This window comes from Myxine glutinosa, chromosome 2, assembly GCF_964187855.1.
Source record: "Myxine glutinosa chromosome 2, kmMyxGlut1.1, whole genome shotgun sequence".
NCBI classification, from domain to species: domain Eukaryota; kingdom Metazoa; phylum Chordata; class Myxini; order Myxiniformes; family Myxinidae; genus Myxine; species Myxine glutinosa.
Window position 1 is genome coordinate 57,281,735 of NC_136262.1, and position 25,839 is coordinate 57,307,573.

The window sequence follows — 25,839 nt, forward strand, 5'->3', positions numbered from 1 at the left end:
ACCACCAACCTGCACCTTTTTAAAAGAAACATTTCCCCCCTTTGGAAGATTCTGAGTGTGATTCCTATAGGTGTGCCAAATGGTGCAATTTAACCTGAACCCACCCTTCGAATCCATGTCCACTACCTTCTCGTCCCACACTCCATCCCCTACAAGGATCCTTGATTCAAGAGGCCATTTGGCTAATCATGGCTGTGCCACATTAATGCCATCTCTAATCATTCTTTTACTTTGAAAGTCTCCCTCAATGTCGTTCCGGAAATGTAAAAGCATTAAGCTTGAACTGTGGTCAATCGTTCTGGCCTCGTACGTATCACAGAGAGTGACTGTAGGTGGCAGGAATGGGGTGAAATGTGACGGGATGGGGGGTTACACTGCGATCAGGCAGGGACAGTACGTGTCGACGCCAGAGACAGACATTCCTCACATTCTTTCACTAGAATCCAGCTGTTGCAATCCCCTCTCCTCCATTTCCAAATGAAAACGTTTTGTTTGATTTCTTCGTATTTTTTTTTCTCCTAACGAGGAAAACGCTCAACCAGACATAGGACATGAGGGGAACAAGAGAGATGAGATCGCCGCGCTCCTGAGCAGGGAAGAACTGAACAGGACGGATGGCTCGAGGAGGCAGTGACGTAGTAAGAGGCGGAGCAAAGGGAGGTACTGAGAGCCAAGGAACGAGGTTGGACGGAGCATGAGTTTCCAGTCCCCGCTTTCGGCTGAGTACAGGTGAGTCCTTTGGGGGAAGTAGTGGTTGGAGGGAAGGGAAACGTGCACTTGTGGTAAGCGTGAGGTTGCAGAAGAAAAGATTGTGCTGAGGAATTGATGTTAAAACGAGGGCTATATGCACAGAGACAGATTAGGCGATGTGCAAATCAAGAGAGATGCTTGTGGTGGCGGGGCCATCGAGAGTCCATATCTTGTTTATTCTCTAAAGTTGTTTTTACTCTTTGTTTATCTGTTTATTCCTTCCTCCTCTCGTATTGAAACGCTTAGTCATGTTCTTTTGTTGTTAATAAGAGTGTCTAGCTTGAAGACACTTTGGGCGGTGTAGCCAACGGAAGCTCATTTGACGGTGTAAACGCTGGCGATTGTTTTTTCCGTTTTTATTGGAAGGTGTATTTTGTTTTATTTTATCTGTAATAAAACGATGGTAGATAACAGTTACTGCAGGGAGTGGATGAGTTTTTGAAAGCTTCATTTAAACGAGTGAACACACATAGGGTGGGCGGGGCCACAGCGTTGGGAAGGAGTGAGCTGAACGTTGAGCAGTGAGCACGCGAGGTGCTCGCTCGATCTCTGCTTGTGACGACAGTCTGACATGGCGTGTCCTACCATTCAGTGCTTCAAGACAAAAGCCAAAATATGTCTATCAAGAAATAAAATCTATAAGTCTAAACTCAGAGAGCGATCTACAAGTAGCTGCGGTTTCAACCACGGCGAATCTTCCTCTTGTGAAGACACAATCGGCTGTTATAAGTGACGAGTCATAGTCATCCCATTGCTTGTGAACGCCGCAACTTGATGGGTGCCTGACTGTGACACGAATCATCTCTGATATCAATCTGAAAATAATCTCATGAGATATTTATTACCTGCGCCACCGAAGGAGGACGGAGGTTATGTATTCACCTTCGTCTGTGTGCAGGATATTTCAAAAAGTTGTGGACGAATTATGACGAAACCTGGTGGACAGGTTGGGTGTGTGACGACGATGAATTGATTCGATTTTGATGAAGATCAGGATCCAGTTACTATAATTTATTTTTTTAAATGATTCTTCACCATTGAGTGATGGGGCCGAAATCGATTTATAACGTCATATTTCAAAAAGTTGTGGACGAATTATGACAACTTGGTGGACAGGTTGGGCAGGTGACAAGAACAAGCCGAATACATTTTGGTTCAGGTCTGGATCGATCTGGTCTATCAGTGGGATAAAAAACGTAAACTTTTCAGCCTGGCGGAGGTATACCAATGCGCTCTACACAGTGCTGGATTAGGAGGGTACGTGGCCCTCGGCCATTTTAGAGACTTGACTTGACTTTTGTGTTCTTTTATTATAAAAGTATAAAAACCAAAGGTACTCAGGTTCAACTTTACATTCAAATCAAAACCTCATTGCCAATGCATTTGTACAAAACACCATGCCCCATAAGTCTTCAGACACAAGAAGGCTCCCCATGTTTACATGATAAGCATGTTCCACCTTTAGACTTGCTGACACCATCCATATAAAACACAAAAGTGCATTTTCATTTTTTTCACTCCCTAGTCTCACTTTTCTTGTTTTATAAATTGCAAGCTCAGCAATTCCAAGCAAAATTTTCAAAAGCAAACAGATTTTTTTTCAGTGTTGCATGTACAGTCACGTGAAAAAGTAAGTACACCCCATGTAAAGTTTTGACTTTTTCAACATATTTCAACATACAGCTATTTGATCTTCATTTCAAGAATATTGATAGATAAAGGTGATATAATATAACAAATATCATGAAACATTTACATTTTGTAGTCCATTATATAATTTAAATAAACAAATGCAAATTTTGCATGTGGAAAAAGTAAGTACACCCCTACATTTATCACTACTTCAAATACCTAAAATTAGAATCAGGTGCACCAGCTCAGGTGCAAATGATTAAAACATCGTCAGAGAGGATCTTGGAGGAACCTGTCTTATTTAAACCTCAGACATTTAATTTGGTTTGCTCTTTGTTGTTGAAGTGTGCGGCGTCACCATGCCGAGATCAAAAGAGCTCTCTGAGGCCTTCAGAAAGAAGGTTATAGATGTCTACGAGTCTGGGAAGGGATTTAAAAAGATCTCCAAACAATTTGAAATCGATCATTCGACTGTCCGGAAGATCATCTGCAAGTGGAGAACATTCCAAACAACTGCCAACTTGTTCAGGCCAGGCCGCCCCAGCAAGTTCAGCCTGAGAGCAGACCGCAAGATGCTGAAAGAAGTCTCGAAGAACCCCAGAATGTCATCACAGGACCTACAGGTAGCTCTTGCCACTGTTGATGTCAAAGTGCACGAGTCTATCATAAGAAAGAGGCGGCACAAATTTGATCTACATGGGAGGTGTGCCAGGAGGAAACCTTTGCTGTCCAGAAAGAACATCAGGGCAAGACTAAAGTTTGCCAATGAACACCTAGGCAAAGACCATCCCTTCTGGAACAATGTGCTCTGGACAGATGAGTCAAAGGTAGAGCTATTTGTCCACAGTATTAGAAGACATGTTTGACGAAAACCAGACAGCATTTGAACACAAGAACCTGATACCAACTGTAAAGCATGGTGGTGGAAATATTATGGTTGGGGCAGCTTTGCTGCATCAGGGCCTAGGCAGCTCACCGTCATAGAATCCACTATGAATTCTTCATTGTACCAGAGGGTGCTTGAGGATAATGTGAGGCCATCTGTCGGAAAGTTGAAGCTCAACCGAAGGTGGACCTTGCAACATGAAAATGACCCTAAACATACCAGTAAATCCACCAAGGAATGGCTGAAAAGAAAGAAATGGAGGGTTCTGGAATGGCCAAGTCAAAGCCCGGATCTAAATCCCATCGAGATGTTGTGGGGGGATTTGAAACGAGCTGTGCATGCAAGAAACCCCTCAACCATCGCACAGCTGAAAGAATTCTGCATGGAGGAGTGGGCAAAAATTTCTCCCAGTCGATGTCAGAGACTGGTAGACAGTTATAAGAAATGCCGACTTGAGGTTGTTTCTGCCAAAGGGGGCAATACCACCTATTAGAGCCAAGGGTGTACTTACTTTTTCCACATGCGAAATTTGCATTTATGTTTATTTAAATTATACAATGGACTACAAAATGTAAAGGTTTCATGATATTTGTCATATTATATCACCTTTATCGATCAATATTGTTGAAATGAAGATCAAATAGCTGTATGGTGAAATATGTTGAAAAAGTCAAAACTTTCCATGGTCCATACACAAATATTGGAACAGAAGAGAGCGAGAGAGAGAGACAGAGAAACAGAGACAGACAGACCATGAGTAAGTATGAGGAAAAGCCCAGATTTCTGTAAAATAAAAATTTGACCTCACCCTTTATAAAGGGAAAAAGAGAACAGCAAAAAATGTTTTTATTCCACTATAAAAGAAAGCCCATTACTCTTAACTCGAGAAGTAAACATAGCCTTGGAAAAAAAAAATGCTGTTTAGGAACTGCTTACCAACATGGCATGTACCCCCATTTCCCTCCCTGAATTCACATTTGTAACTAAATGTTTCTTGAAAGCATAGGTCAATGATCATATCACAGATTAGATGTTTGGGTGTTTGGGGTGTAAATGGTCTTCATAGTCTTAATGGTCATCGGGGTCTTCAATGGTCTTAATGGTGTTATGGACCTGAATGGCATCTTCAGGATCTGAATGGGTCAAATCTCTCAAGCATGTAAAAAGGGTGTTAAAAAGGCAAAAGGGTCTTTGGGGTCTTTAAAGGCTGAGGTAGTGCATGCAAGTACCCTTTGTAGTCAGGGCCCTTAGGGATATTTTGGGGCCGTTTGGTTCAAATTTTTCCAAAAGCACCAAATTTGGCCCAGATGTTGCCCATGCCATACTCTTTCGATTTTTGACGGGCGCCAAGACGGGCGCCCTCCCCCCACCCCCCCGGGGGCCCATATTGGCGAAATACTAAATGGCCGCCTCCCGGATTAGAGGAAAATCAGTTAAATAACCAAAAGGGTTGGAATCATGTATGATACCACTTTTCAGGGGGTTTCGAGGTCGAGGAATCGAATTATGATGTTATTTTGATGATTCGAGGTCAAGGTCAACCCTCAAGGTCATCTTAAAGGTCATTTTTGAGTCAAACATGTCAGTTTTTGAGTTTTTTGTCAAGATTTACGTGAGGGTCACCATTTTATGTTTCTGGGTTGGGTAATCGAACTCTGACCTTATTTTTGACAATTAGAGGAAATATTTACATGTCTATTTCCTAATTTTCAGGCATATGCAGTTCATCAGTCTAATTACAAAGGTACGGATTTTGATGTTTTATGAACTGTATGCCATATCCTTGTGTTTAATTTTTGTGCGATCATGATCCGGGTTCATGTATACATGATTGTATACATGTCATAAATATGACGTCATAGGTCATGTGACCTGGCGGCCATATTGGATTTTATGAAAACCTTAAAAATGGATCCCTGCCTTCATTTTTCGATCGATTCATTTTGAACTTTGACCACTTATAGTACTCACCATGTGATTGGATGCATATCCTAATTATGACGTCATAGGTCAGGTGACGGCGGGATGGACCGGTATGGTCCCCGGATCATACCGCCCTTGGCGCCCGTCAAAAATCGAAATAGTATGGCATGGGCAACATCTGTGCCAAATTTGATGCTTTTGGAAGAATTTGAACCAAAATATCCCTAAGGGCCCTGACTATGGTGAAAGAAGGCCGCATTCCAGTGGATTGGGAACTGAGTACCCACGTCCCTCTATACAAGGGGAAAGGTGACCCTCTGGAGTGTGGCTTGTACCGAGCGATAAAGTTATTGGAGCATGGAATGAAGGTATTGGAAAGGGTGTTGGGGAGGAGGATAAGGAAGAAGGTGAAGATCGACGAAATGCAGTTTGGATTTATGCCAGGAAGAGGAACGACAGACGCGCTTTTCATTGTGAGGCAGTTGCAGGAGAAGTACATGGAGAAGAGGAAGAAGTTGTTTCTTGGGTTTGTTGATCTGGAGAAAGCATTCGATAGGGTTCCACGCAAAGTATTGACATGGGCATTGAGGAAGTTAGGAGTGGAGGAATGGTTGATCAGAGCAGTGATGGCAATGTACAAAAGAGTGCGCACAGCTGTAAGGACGAAGGACGGGAACAGTGGTGAGTTTGAGGTGAAGGTGGGAGTGCATCAGGGGTCGGTACTAAGTCCACTACTATTTGTCGCCGTGATGGAGGTGCTGGCTCAGAACGTAAAGGAGGGTTTCCCGTGGGAGTTGTTGTATGCAGATGATCTGGTGTTGATTGCGGAAAGTATGGATGGACTGAAGGAAAAGATGAACAAGTGGAAGGAATGTATGGAGACAAAAGGTCTGAAGGTGAATATAGGAAAGACGAAGGTGATGGCAAGTGGTAAAGCATGTGGTGAGGTGGAAAGAACTGGGAAGTGGCCCTGTGCTGTGTGCAGGAAGGGTGTCGGAGTGAACTCCATTCAATGTACAATGTGTGCTGAGTGGGTTCATCAAAAATGTAGTGGTCTGAGAGGGTCATTAACCAGTGTGGCAGCTACATTCAAATGTAAGGTGTGCACAGAGGGAGCTGCAGATGGAGTAAATGTTGAGTTGGATCTTGGAGACGGCGTGAAGCTGGAAGGTGTGAAAACATTTTGCTACCTCGGAGACATGCTGAATGGAGAAGGTGGATCAGACTCGGCAACGGTTCCTCGAGTGAGATGTGTACGGAAGAATTTTCGGGAACTGAGTGGTGTGCTGATGAGGAGGGGAGTGTCGTTGAAGCTGAAGGGAAAGGTGTATGCTGCATGTGTGAGAAGTGTTATGATTTATGGGAGCGAGACATGGGTAATGAACGTAGAGCAGCAACGAAAGCTGGAAAGGGTGGAAATGCGAATGGTTCGATGGATGTGCGGAGTATCGTTGAGAGAGAGGAAGACAAATGATGAATTGCGAAAGATGATGGGAATAGAGCCTGTGATTGATGCTGTGAAGAGGAACAGGTTGAGATGGTTTGGTCATGTATTGAGGAAGGATGAAAGTGACTGGTTGAGAAGAGTGATGGAAATGAATGTAGAAGGAAGTAGAGGATGGGGAAGACTGAGAAAGACTTGGCTAAAGAATGTGGAAGAAGAAATGCGGGCAAGGGGATTAACAAGGAGAGATGCAGAAAATAGGGCAAAATGGAGAAGATTGTCATGGGGACCGCAAGGCTAACCCCCGCTCTAGCAGGGAAAATGGCCTTAAAATGCTTCTTCTTGTTGTTGTTGTTGTTGTATGTGTAGATGAACATCAAAAAATCTCAATTTAATCCATTTTAAATTCAGTCTGTAACACAACAAAAGGTGAAAAAGTCAATGGGTATGAATACTTTCTGAAGGCACTGTAAGTTATCTTGCCAACACTCAGCAGAAATGCGCACCCACTACCCAGTGCCATTTCTTCAGCGATTAATCAACGCAGGATAGTAAATTTTCAGTTTGCCATCTGTTACAAATACAGGAAAAGCAAAACCAGCCTAGTTTAGAATCTCAGCACTGTTATGACCTGTGATCCCAAGTTTCACAGGCGGCATTTCTTTTCTTTTCTTTGTATACTTAGTCGAGGCTCGTATAAGACCCAACATATGGGACATATAATGAAGGGAGCGGGAGACAAGAGGGGGAAAGAGAGGGAAGCACAACAACAGTACGGAACAGGAGACATCAGGAGATCTGTGGAATGCAGAGAACTGGGGCGGGGTACACAGGATAAACAAGATGGACACTACAAGGACTTTCAGGAAAGAAAACGGAATTTAAAGGAGGTGGGTTTGGGGTGGACTAACGGGGGTCGAAAATATCAAGATTTTGGATGGGGGATGGTTATGGACAGCTGTTTTGAAGACCTAGAGGGAGGAGTGGGATTGAAGAGAGTGAGGGAGTTTGTTCCAGAGGTGAGAGAAAAGAGGAATGAAAGAGGGAAGGTGAGCAGAGAGCCTTGATTTTGGCAGTTTCACCAGAAGAGGGCTGCTGGCAGTTCTTGTGTGTCCTGCAGGAATATTTGGGGGACAGAGCACAGAGAGAGCTGGGGGAGCAAGATCGGAGAGGAGTCGGTAGAAGACAGAAGGACCACCTGCCTGTGGTGAGAGAGAGAAAGGCCCTCAGAATCAGCTTCATCGCTGGAGATTCCAATGATTCCGAAAGCTTTGGATTCTATAGCGTGAAGCCGAGCTAGGTGTGAGGCAGGAGTACCAGCCCAGAGGGGAGAGCAGTATTCCATTGAGCTGTGGATGAAAGCTTTGTATGTGGTGAGGAGCTCAGGTGTGCCAAGGAAGGACTTCGCACGACGGAGGATGCCCAGTTGGCAACTGGCTTTGGAGGCCAGCTTGGAAATGTGGTTTTCCCAGGAAAGATCGTGGCAGATAGTGAGACCCAAAAGCTTGAGTGACAGAACTTCTTGGAGAGGATTATTCAGAAAGTGGATGGGAGGGTTGTCCAGTCGGTCTTTTCGGAGAGACATAGTAAGAGTGTGAGATTTGTCAGGATTGAAAGACATGTCCCACTTGTTTGACCAGTCTGTGATTTTGTCCAGGTCTGCAGAGAGTGAGGAGGCTGCAGACTGCCTATCTGAGGGATGAGAGTTGGAGCAGCAGAGAGTTGAGTCATCAGCAAAAAGATAAAGAGGAATTTCTAGAGGATCGGAGAGATCATTGATGAAGATTAGAAAAAAGCACAGGGCCCAGAACACTGCCTTGAGCAACTCCAGCCTGGACAGGAAAGAGGAGATGAGAGAATTCCATTTAGAGCCACATATTGACTACGACAGGAGAGGAGGTCCACGAGCCATGCGTTGTGTTTTCCATGGAAACCATAAGAGGAGTGTTTGGTGAGCAGAGCGGGGCAAGGCGATTCATCAATGTGTGTGCCGTCTCTCAGATTGATGTTAAACTGGGCGTCGCTTTTTCCGGCGGTAGTTGGTGAACGTTAGTTAAAGATCCCTTGGTGTTTTCGTGAAGAGTAGGCGAGCTATCGCCTGCACAGGACGCCTGCAGCAAATGATACTACCCACAGCCATGTGCTGCATATTAAAGAATAGGTTATTGCAGGGGCACAGGAATGCCGTTGATGCAGTGTGCTGTAGTCTAGAGAAGGAATTTGGAGTTTGGTCAGGGTGCCTACGATTTTGCTGAGGATACCGTGGGGTCTTCACCTACACCAGCTAATGCTGGCAGATGCGACCATATTAAGGCCTTGCCCTGCCTTCAAAACACCAGGATGCAATTTCTAGCTAGGTTGGGATTCAAACCCCGGCTGGGCGGCTATGTACGTACCTCTACCTCTAAGAAATACCTCTAAGCTATCCTCCATATTTGCTGGTGTGTGATGTGGTTTTACAATGAAACAGCGAGCCCTAGGAAAGCCAGTTTGATGTGTCGCTTTCTTTTGAATTCTCATTGACTTATAAAAGTTTATATGTTTTGTGTTAGGCCGCAGTGCTCCTTTTTAACCAAGTCTATCGCCAATGACTGGCACGCAGCCAGTGCCACGTTGCCTGGAGTGCTGTTGACTTTTCGATACATCAGGCAGGCACATTGTTACGGTGGAACTGCCCTTGGAACTCCGAAAAAGTTAATCTACTGTTCAGACTACCAAATAATCTGTGGGCTGCCAAGGTGGTTGTTGAGTGAGAAGTATCAAATTGCGACTTCAGTGAATTCCGCAGTAGTTTTTGTTGAGGCGTCCTCGTCTTGCCAGTGGAGAAACAGTGGAGAAACAGACGACAACTTAATTTTTTATACATTTCCACCAATCGGGGGCAAGACATGGGGAACCCATCAAAATTCCTGGGAAATGCACTGAAGTTATGTTTGCTGCTTATAATGGTCAGATAATACATTATAACCATTATTTGAAAAATAGTAGTTGCACATGCAGAAAAGCATTTCATTCATTTATTTGTTTATTTATATATTTATTTGTTGTTTGTTTTTTGTTTTTTTGTTTCATTCATTCATTCATTCATTCAAACGAGACTTCAAGGAAATGTCGTTATTTTATGGGATAACCTGAGTTAACATGTTCAGGGGCACAACGGGAGTGGGCAGCAGGCTCGGGCCTCCCCCCATGACCATATTAGTGTGTACAATGTCTCGAAATAGACTTTCTGGCCCCTACCCCTTACCCCATACTTTTTAATTTATTGTCACTTCTGTTGCTTGACAGGTAATGTGGGACGGACCCTCCCCCATACACCCTCCCACCACTTTCGAGAGGTTTTGGTGGTGCCCCTGAACACATCCCCCCATGAACATGTTTACCTTGAGGGGTTGCTTGCACAAACGGAATATCCACTTCAATGATAATACCGAATATGTCTTGGGGTTTTTTTGCGCACAAATGAAGAAACGTGTTTTTATAACTAATCCTGAAAAAAAATTAAGTAAACACAGGTTTCTGAGATGTTAGGCTTTTATTGCAGATGTTTTGAAACCCATTACACTACAAGGTGTGATGAACAAGTAAGCATAATATTTAGGCCTAGTCACATGACCAAGCTTTTAGACATGGTCTTCAAGCACTCGTTTGAAGTCGATGCCTCTTCTGTCTCCTCTTCTTGGAATTATATTTCTTCTTTTGTGTGCAGCACATGACTGTGGGTAGCATCATTTGCCTGGATCGCAGCTGTGCTGCTGATGCAGTGCTCCCTTTAGGTTAGGGCAAGAATTTAGAATTTGTTAACGGTGCTGATGATAGCTCCCTTACCTCTCGTAAAGGAGACTGGGATTTTTAACGTCCACAAACTAATTCTGGCAGACAGGATTCCCGATTTACCATCCATGCAAAGGAGGACAGACACATTGAAGCCTCGTCTTGCCTGCGAAATACCAGGAATACAGTTCATAGCTGGGCCTGAGATTCAACTTGGACTCGACAGCTTAGAATTGAGTGTGGGGTACTGGGGTAGGTTATTGATACTTGCACTTTACTAGGGTCGTATATTGATTTCCCGAGACCACTCAGAGCATAGGACACTTTGATGGTGGATTTTGCTTCTTTGGAAAACTTAGAAAAAACAAGCGCCCATGTCCCTCGCCAAAATGTGGGCAAACTCCACCAGAAGGCCCAATTCAAGATGGACACCACCTACATAAGTAAAAAGTAGAATATTGTCTAAAATTTGAACCAATGGTCATATAAACACATTTGATGGGTCATTTCGTAGTTATTTGTGGACAAGAAATGCAATGGAAAACTCATTTTGATGTTTCAAGGTATAATTAAAGGTGAAAATACATAATTGCTGCCCAAAAATGCTAAATAAGATGAAAATGAAATTAATTTCCTTCCACATTTGTTTGTTTCTGCCCGTATGTTGTGAACATCCACTGCCGTAAATCTTTGAGTAGCATGAACCCCTCAGTGAGAAATTGGAAGTTGGAAAGATGTCGGAAATTGCAAAAAATAAAATCCGTATTATGTTCTTTATCTATCTATAATTCCAGTAATCTCTGTGTGTGTGTGTGTCTGTGTGTATGCGACCGCTGTTTCTCGACAACTACCGGTCCGATATACTTGAAACTTGCCAGGTATATTGCTGGGGACCTGAGGATGTGCCTTTTCAAGGTTTCATATTAATCGGACAAGTAGTTACCGAGCTATGTCCAAAAAACGATTCAACCAATCAGAGAGCAGCGAGCTATCACGTGTGCCGAACGTGGCGAACAGACTCTGCCTCGGACGGCACATTTGAGAGCGTATTCATTTATTTCACGTTGGCAAACTATGGTGCCGCTATGTTGGCGTTAAACTATGTTTTAAAACTAATTAAAACTAATTTGCGATTCTTTCGCTTTCCTGCGCGTTTGTGCACGCTATGGCGATTTCTTTACCAAACTCCGCAAGCCGTTCGCTTTGGACCAAACCATTTCATGTAAATAGAGGGGGGGAGGTGGGGGGGATTGTCACCGTACTCGCAAGCCGTTCGCTTTGGACCAAACCATTTCATGTAAATAGAGGGGGGGGATTGTCACCGTACTCGCAAGCCGTTCGCTTTGGACCAAACCATTTCATGTAAATAGAGGGGGGGGATATAATTTTAGATATATATATAGTACGGGCATGCCCTAGTCTATCTATAATTCCAGTAATCTCTGTGTGTGTGTGTGTCTGTGTGTATGCGACCGCTGTTTCTCGACAACTACCGGTCCGATATACTTGAAACTTGCCAGGTATATTGCTGGGGACCTGAGGATGTGCCTTTTCAAGGTTTCATATTAATCGGACAAGTAGTTACCGAGCTATGTCCAAAAAACGATTCAACCAATCAGAGAGCAGCGAGCTATCACGTGTGCCGAACGTGGCGAACAGACTCTGCCTCGGACGGCACATTTGAGAGCGTATTCATTTATTTCACGTTGGCAAACTATGTTGCCGCTATGTTGGCGTTAAACTATGTTTTAAAACTAATTAAAACTAATTTGCGATTCTTTCGCTTTCCTGCGCGTTTGTGCACGCTATGGCGATTTCTTTACCAAACTCCGCAAGCCGTTCGCTTTGGACCAAACCATTTCATGTAAATAGAGGGGGGGGATTGTCACCGTACTCGCAAGCCGTTCGCTTTGGACCAAACCATTTCATGTAAATAGAGGGGGGGGATTGTCACCGTACTCGCAAGCCGTTCGCTTTGGACCAAACCATTTCATGTAAATAGAGGGGGGGGGGATATAATTTTAGATATATATATAGTACGGGCATGCCCTAGTTAACTAAATGACTGCTTCCAGAAACAAAGCGGCGTAATGAGCCCGTCCAATAAGTTTGAAATGCTAATACATAATGGTACGTGCCTCATAATAAACACTTATGCAAACAGGTACTCAATGAAATGTATGTTCTTTGTTTCAGGTTGATGTCGTGGAATCATCTTCAAGTGGCGCCCACATTCCTGGAAACTCCATCGTTCAGCAAATGAGCCTCTGTTCGATAGGTCCCAGTCACATGATCATTAGGGTTGCTCAATAGCGTAGAAATACAAAAGACAATTTGTACTCATGATATTAGGGATACTTACTGTGTTTCAAGCTTGGTCGGTATGAGCGCAAAATGTCAGGTTGTGGTGGTTATCATGAGAATGCCTCTGAGTCAGGTGAAAGCAAACAAAACGTAGCAAACTTGATTATGTCATTGTATATGAGTGTTGTTGCATGTTGTTGTTGTTGTATTTATTTGTTCAATATCAGGATATGGATGGTCACTGCCAGTTTAGTTTGGAATGTAGTGCGTTTCCCAGTCATGTGGCCGGTTATCATCGATGCAAGTGCTCGCACCCTCAGAATGTATTCGATGGGAGATGCTTGTGGGTGTTTCAGCCATGTGAGTAGCTTCAATAGGAGCTCATTAAGGTCTTAAGGCCATTGACTTCTGGCTCGAGCACTATGTTTCGCGTCCTTCGGCTTCATGCACCAGACACGGAGGTGCTTCTCGTGCAGTAAACCTGGTCTCGAGCACAACTTATTTGGAGCGCTTGACTAACATTGGGGTTGGCTTTTCTTTTTTACTTCCAGGCTTTTCCATTTCACCATCGTCATCCCATCAATACCATCACTACGACCACAGTTTTTACCACATTGTTGCGCACACTCATATACAATGACATATTCAAGTTTGCTACGTTTTGGCTTGCTTTCACCTGACTCAGAGGCATTCTCATGATAACCACCACAACCTGACATTTTGCGCTCAGACCGACCAAGCTTGAAACACAGTAAGTATCCCTGATATCATGAGTACAAATTGCCTTTTGTGTTTCTATGCTATTGAGCAACCCTAATGATCATGTGACTGGTACCTATCGTACAGAGGCTCATTTGCTGAACGATGGAGTTTCCGGGAATGTGGGCGCCACTTGAAGATTATTCCACGACAGCAACCTGAAACAAAGAACATACATTTCATTGAGTACCTGTTTGCATAAGTGTTTATTATGAGGCATGTACCATTATGTATTCGCGTTTCAAACGTATTGGACGGGCTCATTACGCCGCTTCGTTTCTGGAAGCAGTCATTTAGTTAATAAAGAACATAATACGGATTTTGTTTTTTGCAATTTCGGACATCTTACCAACTTCCAATTTCTCACCGTGGGGTTCATGCTACTCCAAGATGTAATGCAGTGGATGTCTCAGCAGTCATAGCATACGGGCAGAGACGAACAAACGTGGAAGCAAATGAATTTTATTTTAGTGTTATTTACCATTTCTGAGCAGCAATTATGTATTTTCACCTTTAATTACACCTTGAAACATTAAAATGGGTCTTCCATTGCATATCTCGGCCGCAAATCACTACAAAATGACCCATCAAATGTATTTATATGTACATTGGTTCAAAACTTTTGATTTATATTTATAGACGATATTCTACTTTTTGTTGATGCAGGCAGTGGCCATCTTGGATATGGCGCTCTGGCAGAGTTTGCCCACATTTTCGTGAGGGACATGGGGACTTATTTTTTGCCAAGTACTCCAAAGAATCAAAATCCACCATTAAACCTTCCTGTGCTCCGAGTGGTCTCGGGAAGTCAATATATGAACCTCCTACTTAATGGGTTGCAAACGAGGTTCTTTTCTGCTACTTGGCAAAACATTTTGTCTCAGAGGGGAATTGAAGCACCCAAAATCAATGCCTGTGTTTGAGGACTTGGTTGGGCCATCTCCGTGTACATGTATCTGAGTTAAACCTGAATATCGACTTAATTGATTTATATAGGTGTGTAGTACGTATTTTATAGACATACTCTCATTCTAATTGTACTGTACAAATTGTTACGTTTGTGGGGGTAGATGAAATACCTTAGTTGAGATAGAATCGCATAAATTAGCATGCTCCGAGTGTTGCGAGGAAGAAGAAGAAGAAGCCATTTCTATTGTATCTAAGTAGAGTCGAATGTCCAGTTAAGTGTTTATGTGTCTCCACATGGAGGAGTGGAGTTGTGCTATCTAGGTCGGGTCTGTAAGGTTAAATTCCCCTGTATGTGTTTGCCTCCTGTGGTCTTCCCTTCGGTTTTATTACATTCGGCCAGCCAGGAAATCGAGGGCTCCGCAAAACAACAACAACTATAACAAATTGACTCATTCGCTCACCACGCCACCAGGTCGAACAAACCTGGCAAATTTGCCGATCGGCATGTAAATCCCACCTCACGACCGCCGACGTCATCCGAACATTCCCGAACAGGGATTGGACTCCACCCCCCGACGACTCGTAATGAGGAGGCCACACCCCAGAGTTCGTGATTGGTGGAGGCACGATGGGATGATGGGATAGCGCTGGGGGATTGGACAGAGTGTGACGTCATCGTGGAATATTTGAGAGCTGAAGGGAAAAAAGACGCATCTCACCATTTTGCGCTCTCTTGTTCTGGCTCTCGTCTCGAGTGGATGCTGTTGTCTCGGGTGCACTGGTGAGGAGACGTGTCGGGGCTTTGGGACTTTTGCAATGTGGAACGAGGAGGTGTGGGCTGATGGTGGTGCTCGGCGGATAAGGAGGGGGTCACGAGCGAAACAAAGAGGGATCCTGCCTGCTTGCCTCACGCTGGCGGCTGGCTACGTGTGCGGTTCCGCGCCATCTTGTGCATTTCCCGCGCGGTGGTTCGAGTCGACGACCAGCAAGCCTTACCAGCCATTTCGGGATGCAAAGCTATATTCCACCCACTTGAAACGAGACATTATTTATTTTTAATTTATTTTCCCCCTGTTTGTATACGAGTCTGAGTGGAGACGTCTCAATTTGGAATTTTAGTTTTTACCTCACCTGTCATTGTTACTTGCATTTATTTTCATTAAATTGTTTATTGTTGCATCTTATCCTTTTTGTCTTGTGTCATTTCTCCGTTTGTGCGTTCGGATAACCCCTGTGTGTGTTCCCGATCAGATAAGGTTCGGGCCTTCCCGTGTGCGCCAAAGATAATCCCGCCGAGGTTTGGAGTATGCCTCGGAGTTTAAGCTCATATCGGCCATCTGTCAGCTCGGGGATCTTAATCCCCGGCAATGCGCCAATACTTTATAGACATACTCACATTCTAATTGAACATACTTTATTGACATACTCATATTCTAATTGTACTTACTTTATCGATGTGCTCACATTATAATTGTACATACTTTATAGAGATACTCGGTAGAAAAAAAAAAAACGTGTACTACTGGCTACCACTAGGTGGTGTTTGTGACCCACGTTAGCACATTCTGCACAGACAAACAAACAGACCCAAATACAATACCCTCTCCTTTGGTGAGGGTAAAGTTGGCAAACATTTCCACCAGGAGTTTTCCTGTTCTGACCCCTGTGACTACGTCTCACCCCCTGGATCATGAACCGGGGGTCAAATCTAAAAAAACAAGTAAGGTCAGAATTAGACATGGTGTCGTAATCATTTGAGCATCCGTTCTGAGTCTGGGAGGTCGGTGGTTTGATCCGTGAATGAGTCATACATAAGACTTTAAAAATGCTATCTTCTGCTTCCTTGCTAGACTATCAGCATTTCGTGCTGCTTCCTTGATCAAGAATGGAGTTTTACAAGGCTCAGCCTTAGTGCGCCTGCTGTTCAACATGTACACATAAGACCTCCCTGAGACAAAAACCACCTTTAGAGGCCATTTTTCCCTGCAAGCAGGGGTTGGCCTCTTTTGGGCACTGTGGTTGTTGTTGTTTTTTGGTCCCCTTTTTGAAGCAATGTTTTATGGCCGGATGCCCTTCCTGCCACCAACCCTTTTTGTCGCCGTTTTACGACAAGCAGGGAATTGCCAGTGAACTGGTACTCAATGTGCCGATCCTCGGAAGGATGACAGGCTGAGTCAACCCCCCTGGCGTTAATTCAGTGATCGACCGGGATTACGAACCCAGGATCCTAGGTATCCTAAGCTGGCACCCTAGCCGCTAAGCCAACACCAGGCTTACAGGTATTAAACTTGCCTATGCTGATGACCTTGCGATCCTGCATCCGAACAAGTCTTTTGAGGTAATTGAGGCTACCCTCAGTCAAGACGTTGCTTTGATGGACCGCTACTCCCACCAATGGAGCCTATATCTCAACATCCAGAAGTCAGTCTGCTCTGTTTTCCACCTTCAGAACAGCAATGCAGACAGGCAGCTAGAAGACAGGTTAATATCCAGCTTCCCTTCACGCATGCTTCTACCTATCTTGGCGTACAAATGGACGAATCCCTGACCTGCAGGCAGCATGCAGAGAAGGTAGCAGGGAAAACAGCCGCTAGAGTTAGCCTCATCTAAAACAGCTGCTAAAGACTATCTGGCCATGACTGGAGAGCTGATTTCATTCCCTTACACACCCCAGTGCTTGCCCCAGTGCACACCTCTGCAGAATACTGTGTGTCTGCATAGGGAAGGAGCCACCATACTCAGAAGGTGGATGTACACCTCAACTACTCCTTAAGGGTCATCAGTGGATGCCTTCGCCCTACTTCCACCCATCACCTCTCAGTCATTGCAGGCATCCATCCCCATCACATTAGATGAGCTGCCATTACTAGACAAGCAGCCCTCAATGCATCCCAGAACCCCAACCACTCCCAGCATGACAAGTTAAAGATGAGATCTACTCCCTTCCTCAACCCCATCCTCCACCTCTCCTCCCTCCCCAAAGATTGAAGAGCTGCAGGCCCTTTACTAGAGTAGCTCAAATCTATATCACAGCAGATGTTGCCTGAGCAACACACACGTGGCAGAGGAAGCAATGACTTACATACCAACCCAGGGGCCGTCTACAACATCTTCCCCGTTCCACCAAGCCCCCTGGTTGTGATTTGCCGAGGAAGGAATGGTCTCACCGTAACCGGTTCCAAACGGATGTTGGCATATTCCATCAGGGCATGTTCTCCTGGGACCTTGCTCACTCATCCGGCTGCGTGTGTGGCCTCCCCCATACTGCAGATCATCTTGTGCAAGACTGCCCCATACATCGCCTAGATGGAGGATGGCAAGAACTGCAGCACCTGATCACAAGGGCCCGAGGCTGGCTGAAAAAAGCGAACTTCACGTCATAAACCAACAACTCAGAGAAAGGCCACATGATAAAAGAAGAAGATCAGCATTTTAAAAGGATAGAGCACAAACCACTGTTTGGCAAGCATTTGTGATAGCCAGTTTTGTAAGCCAGCTTAGTGATATTGTCTACCCAAATAAAGGTTAGCAGATGATACTGAGGTCTAATAATTCCAGAGAATGTACTTCTTCCAGAAACTGACCACAGTACTAAATTTGAGCATTTTCTAGCTGGTCTTTATGGAGGGGTAAAAGTGAGAGTAAAGGTCTCTCCTGCATTAAAATGCATTGTCCAGGTAAATGATAAATTGCTTATAAATCTCAACATAAACAGAGAGGGAAGCTGCCTCAGCCTGCATAGTGGAGCATTAAGAAGAGCATTGATTCCAGAATGCGATGTTGAGGAACACCACCTCTTGAGATGTCATACGAGAAAGACCGGAATGCAAAACAACCCGTTGCTGGTTTGTAAGCATGACATCTGGTAACTAGTCTTCGAGAGAACCCTTAATACTCATATCAGCTGACAGTTTGGCAAGCGCGGAAGAGGACCAGACATAAGCAAATTCACAGACGGTATCCAGGAACATTGGCCTGACTTCTAATTGAGATTGAGGGTCAGTCGCCATCCCATGTTGGTGTTGGCACCACCAGCCTTACTTGTCGCCTTTTTGAGATGAGCTGTTTTTGCCCCCTTATTGTGTATGGGAGAGTGATGTTTGCTGTCTTGAAGCTGATGTACCGTGGCTAAATGTGAAGGGCAGGGTGAAGAGATAAACAAAAGAAGTGAGAACAGAAAAACAGGATATTGAAGTGCTGTGCTACGCACACAACTTGCTTGCCAAAAAGGTAGGCCACAACTCGTTGGATAACCAAGAGAGTCTTTATTAGGAAAGCTCAAACTGTAGCACTGGGCGGGCTCGAGCTTGGAGCCCGCATATATGGGCCGGGGCCACGCCTAGTCTCCGGACGTGGCCGATCGGTCGATAGGCGGGGCATGCCTTCCAGTTCCCCGCCTGGACGTTCGCGCCACCTGCTGGTGCGTTGAATTCGTGTCCTCTTGCTTGTGTCCGCCACAATATGAGAGTGCAGGTATTATGCCTATCTGGGCCTGTCACCGACGCAGAGTTGAGCCTGGTCAGACCCTTCTCTCCCTTGGATGAAAAGGTCAGTGTTCAGTTGGTAGTGGGTATGTGGGCATACGTTAGGACAGAGAGAGATGTGTTGGGTAAAAGATTTGGAGGCAAACATATGGGTGGGTTGGAGGACACAGGTGCTGTGAAGGTATGAAGATATAACTTGAGGTGTGAAGGTCGAAAGAGAAAGACACACTGGTATACATACTTCAGCGAGTATCGCTCTCCAAGGCGCTGACCACTCGTCAGAATAGATAGTGGACCACAGGACAGACTAATTTGCTCATTTGATTGCCTGACATAGTGGCACCTTGGTGGCTCCCTGAAGACTACCGGACTGGTAGGCACTCTCTGAGGAGTTAAGGGGAGCGAATGAAGAGCAGGGAAGATTTGGGGATGGTTGGGGAAATGGAAATATAGCTCTGTTCCTTTGGTTATGTCCATTATCTCTACGAGTAACGTGATGGTTTTTCCCTTTTTCATTTTCTTTATGTGGTTCCTTGTTTTTAGGGAGTAGCACTGGTGTCCCTGCCGTGTTTTATGGGCACTACAGTTCTGTAAAGTGACCATATTGAAATGAATGTTGTACATTTCTCTGCTTTTTGGATTTGTACCTCTGCTCATTCAACGTTTACTTTGGACTGTGTATTGTTTCCTTGTGCTTGCGACATGCCAGTTTGCCCTGACAGTTTGTCCATGCATTGAGCCATGCAGTCCATACTGTTTGGAGGTTTAACGTACACAAACAAATCCATCAAGGCACTCATGCATTCTTCCTATAATGTATTTCGCTCTCTTCTTCTTCTTTTTCTTCCTCTTTCATATGTAGCACATGGCTGTGGGCATCATCTGCTGTGGGCATCATCTGCTGGGGGCGCAGCTGTGCCGCTGATGTAGTGCCTCCTGTAGGTTAGAGCAGGTATTTGTATACAGGGTGCCTGGCGATAGTTCACTTACTATTCTACGAATGACACCGAGAGATCTTCAACGTCCACCAACTAATGCCAACTGATGGGATGCCAGTTTGGGATGCCCGTCAATCCGAAGGACGACATACACATTAATGAATAATCCTGTCTGTGAAACACCAGGATGACAGTTTATAGCTGAGCTAGATTTGAACCAAGGCTAGACAGCTCAGAAGTGAAGCCTTTTCCTTTAAGTGCATCTTTAACTACATTGGTTAAATCTATCGTCCTTTTTACTAAGCTACATTTTGTATGCCTTGTCATGTTATTTTTAAATTTGCTAGATTCATGGTTAATTCGAATTGTTCATGGAACGTGTCTGCTCATCTTAATAGTTTTCTCCAATCACATTATTTCATTACACAGGAGTTGTTGCCTTCAATCTCTTCACATCGTTGTCAGGCCTCGTGCTTAGCAGCTATGGGAAATGTGACGTCAGGTGCAGGTTTGCGAGCAAGATAGGAAGGGTGGAAGGATAGGTGGAAAAGTGGAGGGAAGGAAAAGAGTTATGAAAGAGACCAGAGAGTTTAAGGAAGGGGAAACGTATTGTCGAAGGAACGTAACATCACTTTTGCTTATGGTGGAGAAGGCTTGTGTTCGGTGCATATTAAGGCATCGCTTAGATAGCGGATGGTGGAGCAGAACTTGTGCACGCACTAATATTGTTTCAAAGCGACTGGTGTGGGTAAAAATTGTCCTGCAACCAGGTACGTGCATAACCTACTCACAATTGGCTATTCTGACATAGAGTGCAATTGCTGGGGTTAAAAGACGTTTCCATCTCTCTTGCCAAACACTATCGATTGAACTCGATCTCATTGGGCATCTTTTGAAGGAACGTGAAGATCAGTTATCCTCAAGTTCACATCGATTGACATCAGCAAACCATGTGATATTGCGTTTAAGTAACGATGTAAGTACGGTGCTTACCCTGGTGGAGTTTGTTGAGGGGTGTGAGCAGTTTGTTTATTTACTAGTGGGGCACACTTTTACACCGCAAACAACTACTCGGGTGCATCCTACAATCCTACATGCAGTCATAATAAATATAAGCTTTATGTACTGGATTAAGTGGATTGTGCTTGCATTCTGTAAGTAGCTAAGTAACTGTTGAGTAAATCAAGAATTAGTGATTAGAATGAGATATTTATTTTAAAGTTTACAGCTACAGTAATTTTTTCTGTAAGTACGGCAAAGGTTATAAAATAAGAGGCGAAAGAGGCGCATATTAGCATTGCCTAGCAACCAGTTGGATTGTAAGATCCATTGTCTTGGGTCATGTGACCCACCATGAGCAGAGCGAGTCTGCACGGGCTGACTATTATTTGTGGATATTTTCATTTATGGCCATTTTCCGCTGATTTTGTCAGTGTCAGATCCATTACAAGCCTTAGACCATGTATTTAAAAAATTGCACCCATGTCTCATGGAAGCAGATCAGTTTGGCCTTTTTAATATGAAATGGGCAATGACCAAAACCCTTTAGAATTGCCCTTTAGGATTACCCTTTAGAATTATCCTTTAGAACCCTTTAGGGTTACCCTTTAGAATTACCCTTTAGAACTCATTAGAATTACCCTTTTAAAACCCTGTAGAATTAAACATGGTGGGTTAGAAAGGTTCTTCCTACTTCTGTATTACTCTTTAGAACTCATTAGAATTACCCTTTTAAAACCCTTTAGAGTTAAACATGGTGGGTTAGAAAGGTTCTTCCTCTTCATTTTGTACGGACAGGCATAGCCAAATATTGAGGTGGCTTCACCGCTTTAAAAAATTCCTTACCTGGTCGGCATGAAATATGTCCAGGGCTGCCCTGTTGAACTTCGTTACTTTGGGTTTCTGCACAGGAAGGAGTGCCGAGTAATCTGGGGCGGACAGTATCATTTTGAAAGTGGTGTATTGGTTCACTCTTTTCTGTCTGTCTATAGATGTCAATCTATCAACAAGGAATAACTGAAGTTCAATTGAATGTTATATATTTTGAACACCGTAGAATACGAATCTGAACATGAATCGGAACACGAACCTACAGTTTAGCAGTGCTTTGGCCCTGAATTAGACACATTGTACGGAATGTCGGCCCGATCGTGCATGAGCAGAGAGGAGTAAGGTAGTATTTTTACTCTGTCTGCTATCTGGCATTCAAACAAAATCGAAAATTCATTCCGAACAGGAAACTTCTCTTTTTGGGGACATCATAAAGTGCACAAATAACTAATTTAACATGTTAAATAAGGTGGTGTAAAAGAAGGTGGTCAATGCTGCGTGGGGTAAAGTGTTCTGTGAATGCTCTAGCTTTTAATCGGATTGTTTCTTCACGCCCCGAATGTTTTCAACATCATCAGAGTTACGAACCCAAATTACCCAAATTAACCAAATTACCCAAATTATTAGAGTTGCCTACCCAAATGCCTGGAAAGTACGCCACTTCGGGATAGTGACACTCTTACAGAATGTTGATTTTTTTTTTTATAGACCACTCGACAGTTCGGTAAAAATTGTTTTGAAAATATTTCCGCATTAGATTGAAGAGCAGTCAAGTGGTTGTAGAAGAATTGCCGGGAGGAACAACACAACAACAACATGCATTTTAAAGGCCATTTTCCCTGCTAGAGCGGGGGTTAGCCTTGCGGTCCCCATGACAATCTTCTCCATTTTGCCCTATTTTCTGCATCTCTCCTTGTTAACCCCCTTACCCGCATTTCTTCTTCCACCATCTTTAGCCAAGTCTTTTTCGGTCTTCCCCGTCCTCTGCTTCCTTCTACATTCATTTCCATCACTCTTCTCAACCAGTCACTTTCATCCTTCCTCAACACATGACCAAACCATCTCAACCTGTTCCTCTTCACAGCATCAATCACAGGCTCTATTCCCATCATCTTTCGCAATTCATCATTTGTCTTCCTCTCTCTCAACGATACTCCACACATCCACCGAACCATTCGCATTTCCACCCTTTCCAACCTTCGTTGCTGCTCTATGTTTATTACCCATGTCTCGCTCCCATAAATCATAACACTTCTCACACATGCAGCATACACCTTTCCCTTCAGCTTCAACGACACTCCCCTCATCATCAGCACGCCACCCAGTTCCCGAAACTTCTTCCATGCACATCTCACTCGAGCAACCGTTGCCGAGTCTGATCCACCTTCTCCATTCAGCATGTCTCCGAGGTAGCAAAATGTTTTCACACCTTCCAGCTTCACGCCGTCTCCAAGATCCAACTCAATATTTCCTCCATCTGCAGCTCCCTCTGTGCACACCTTACATTTGAATGTAGCTGCCACACTGGTTAATGACCCTCTCAGACCACGACATTTTTGATGAACCCACTCAGCGCACATTGTACATTGAATGGAGTTCACTCCGACACCCTTCCTGCACACAGCACACGGCCACTTCCCAGTTCTTTCCACCTCACCACATGCTTTACCACTTGCCATCACCTTCGTCTTTCCGATATTCACCTTCAGACCTTTTGTCTCCATACATTCCTTCCACGTGGTCATCTTTTCCTTCAGTCCATCCATACTTTCCGCAATCAACACCAGATCATCTGCATACAACAACTCCCACGGTAAACCCTCCTTTACGTTCTGAGCCAGCACCTCCATCACAGCTACAAATAGTAATGGACTTAGTACCGACCCCTGATGCCGGGGAGGAAGGTGGAGGGAAAAAGTTGATTGAGCGAAGGGGGTGCAGGTGGTGGGTGTATGATGTGTATGGAAAGGGGAAGAGGGTTCAAAATTCTTCCGATTTGTCCATTATACATAGAACTGATAGTACTCATCCTTTAAATGACAATGTCTCCATTATTCTTCTTCTGACACCAGTAAGCATGTGAATTGATCAGGTAGACACTTTGTTCTAAAATGCACGGTCTAGTCCTGCAAGAAGTACCATTTGATGTGGATTTAAGCTTGCGCTGGAAGAAATAGCGATTGGTTTAAATGTAATGCAAAGCGATTGTCATACATTTTCAAGCAATGGGACCACTCTGCTCAAACAACTCATTTATCAGAAGGTCTCATGGTCTTATTTTCACATAAAAGTTGCCTGAAATTATTTTTTTTTGCTCACTCTCTGAAACTCCGTTTGCTGAGCAACGTGGGTCTGGCTGAGCCTTTCCCGTAAACATACTGTGGGAACTTCCGATAAACCACCAGCTAACTGTATCTGTCTTATAAAAATACTTTGGCTGGAATGATTCTGGAAGTAGAAAATGCATTGGATGCAAGTAGATTGAGGAAGTGAGCCGTGAATTTAAGCAGGTGCAATATTTGAGTTTTACCTTCGGTAGAACAAGGATTAGTGTTACATACAGGAAAGGTAAAGTAAAACACATGCTTTCCTTTTTTAAGCGAGAATAACAATGAATGTTAAATATTTCTGAGCAATTAGTGAGGGTGAGCGGTCATTTCAACTTTTTTCAAGTAATTATAGGACATCATTATATGAGGCTAGTTCAAGGTTGACATTGATTTTTATTATTTTTTTAGAAAATAAAAGTACAGAGAAGTTGATGAATCTTCACCTATTTGTTCAGCCATTCCCTGTAGTCAGGGCCCTTAGGGATATTTTGGGGCCGTTTGGTTCAAATTCTTCCAAAAGCACCAAATTTGGCCCAGATGTTGCCCATGCCATACTCTTTCGATTTTTGACGGGCGCCCCCCCCCCTCCGGGGGGCCCATATTGGCGAAATACTAAATGGCCGCCACCCGGATTAGAGGAAAATCCGTTAAATAACCAAAAGGGTTGGAATCATGTATGATGCCACTTTTCAGGGGTTTTCGAGGTCGAGGAATCCAATTATGATGTTATTTTGATGATTCGAGGTCAAGGTCAACCCTCAAGGTCATCTTAAAGGTCATTTTTGAGTCAAACGTGTCGGTTTTTGAGTTTTTTGTCAAGATTTACGCGAGGTTCACCATTTTATGTTTCTGGGTTGGGTAATCGAACTCTGACCTTATTTTTGACAATTAGAGGAAATATTTACATGTCTATTTCCTAATTTTCAGGCATATGCAGTTCATCAGTCTAATTACAAAGGTACGGATTTTGATGTTTTATGAACTGTATGCCATATCCTTGTGTTTAATTTTTGTGCGATCATGATCCGGGTTCATGTATACATGATTGTATACATGTCATAAATATGACGTCATAGGTCATGTGACCTGGCGGCCATGTTGGATTTTATGAAAACCTTAAAAATGGATCCCTGCCTTCATTTTTCGATCGATTCATTTTGAACTTTGACCACTTATAGTACGCCATGTGATTGGATGCATATCCTAATTATGACGTCATAGGTCAGGTGACATGGCGGGATGGACCGGTATGGTCCCCGGATCATACCGCCCTTGGCGCCCGTCAAAAATCGAAAGAGTATGGCATGGGCAACATCTGCGCCAAATTTGATGCTTTTGGAAGAATTTGAACCAAAATATCCCTAAGGGCCCTGACTACTGGTGGCATGGACACACTTGTAGTGCCTTGATGCCTTCTGCGTAGAAACCTTTGGGATCAGAACGTAGCCATTTCAGGGCACGTGCTTTGCCGTCATTATCAAGCATAAAATTATTTCCACCATGATGTTTTTTTTAGTGGTCCAAACAAATGAAAATAACAAGGTGATAGGTGTGGAATGTATGGCGGATTAAGAACCCACCTACCCATCTCTGCTCGAGTTGTGTGTGTTGGTCAGGTTTTCCATGAGATGGCGAGCATTTTCGTGCAGCAAATTCAAGCCCGATGACTGCATACTTGGCCCTTGTTTGCCTATTGCTCATCTTGCTCATTTCGTAGGAAATCGCTGTATTTACTGTACACTGTTGGTTTTCCCACGTTCAATAAATTCCCTATGAATTGAACTGTTATATCCCCAAAACAGTATCGCTGTAAGGTTTTTGGCTTCGTGGCTGTCTGGATTATTGTCACAACCTTGAACCGCCCTCATAGTCGCAT

The 25,839-nt window shown here is 44.0% G+C and overlaps 1 protein-coding gene across 2 annotated transcripts in view; it reads left to right on the forward strand.

Moving 5' to 3' along the window:
* The first annotated feature begins 647 nt into the window (after window positions 1–647).
* Window positions 648–25,839, forward strand: part of LOC137421773 (nuclear receptor coactivator 2) — a 298,535-nt gene continuing 273,343 nt past the window's right edge. Inside the window, exon 1 of one of the 2 annotated variants that reach the window (XM_078773318.1) lies at window positions 648–729. The gene's annotated coding sequence lies outside the window, so the exon portion shown is untranslated. The remainder of the gene's footprint in view (window positions 730–25,839) is intronic. The other variant, XM_068108162.2, reaches the window with a different exon arrangement.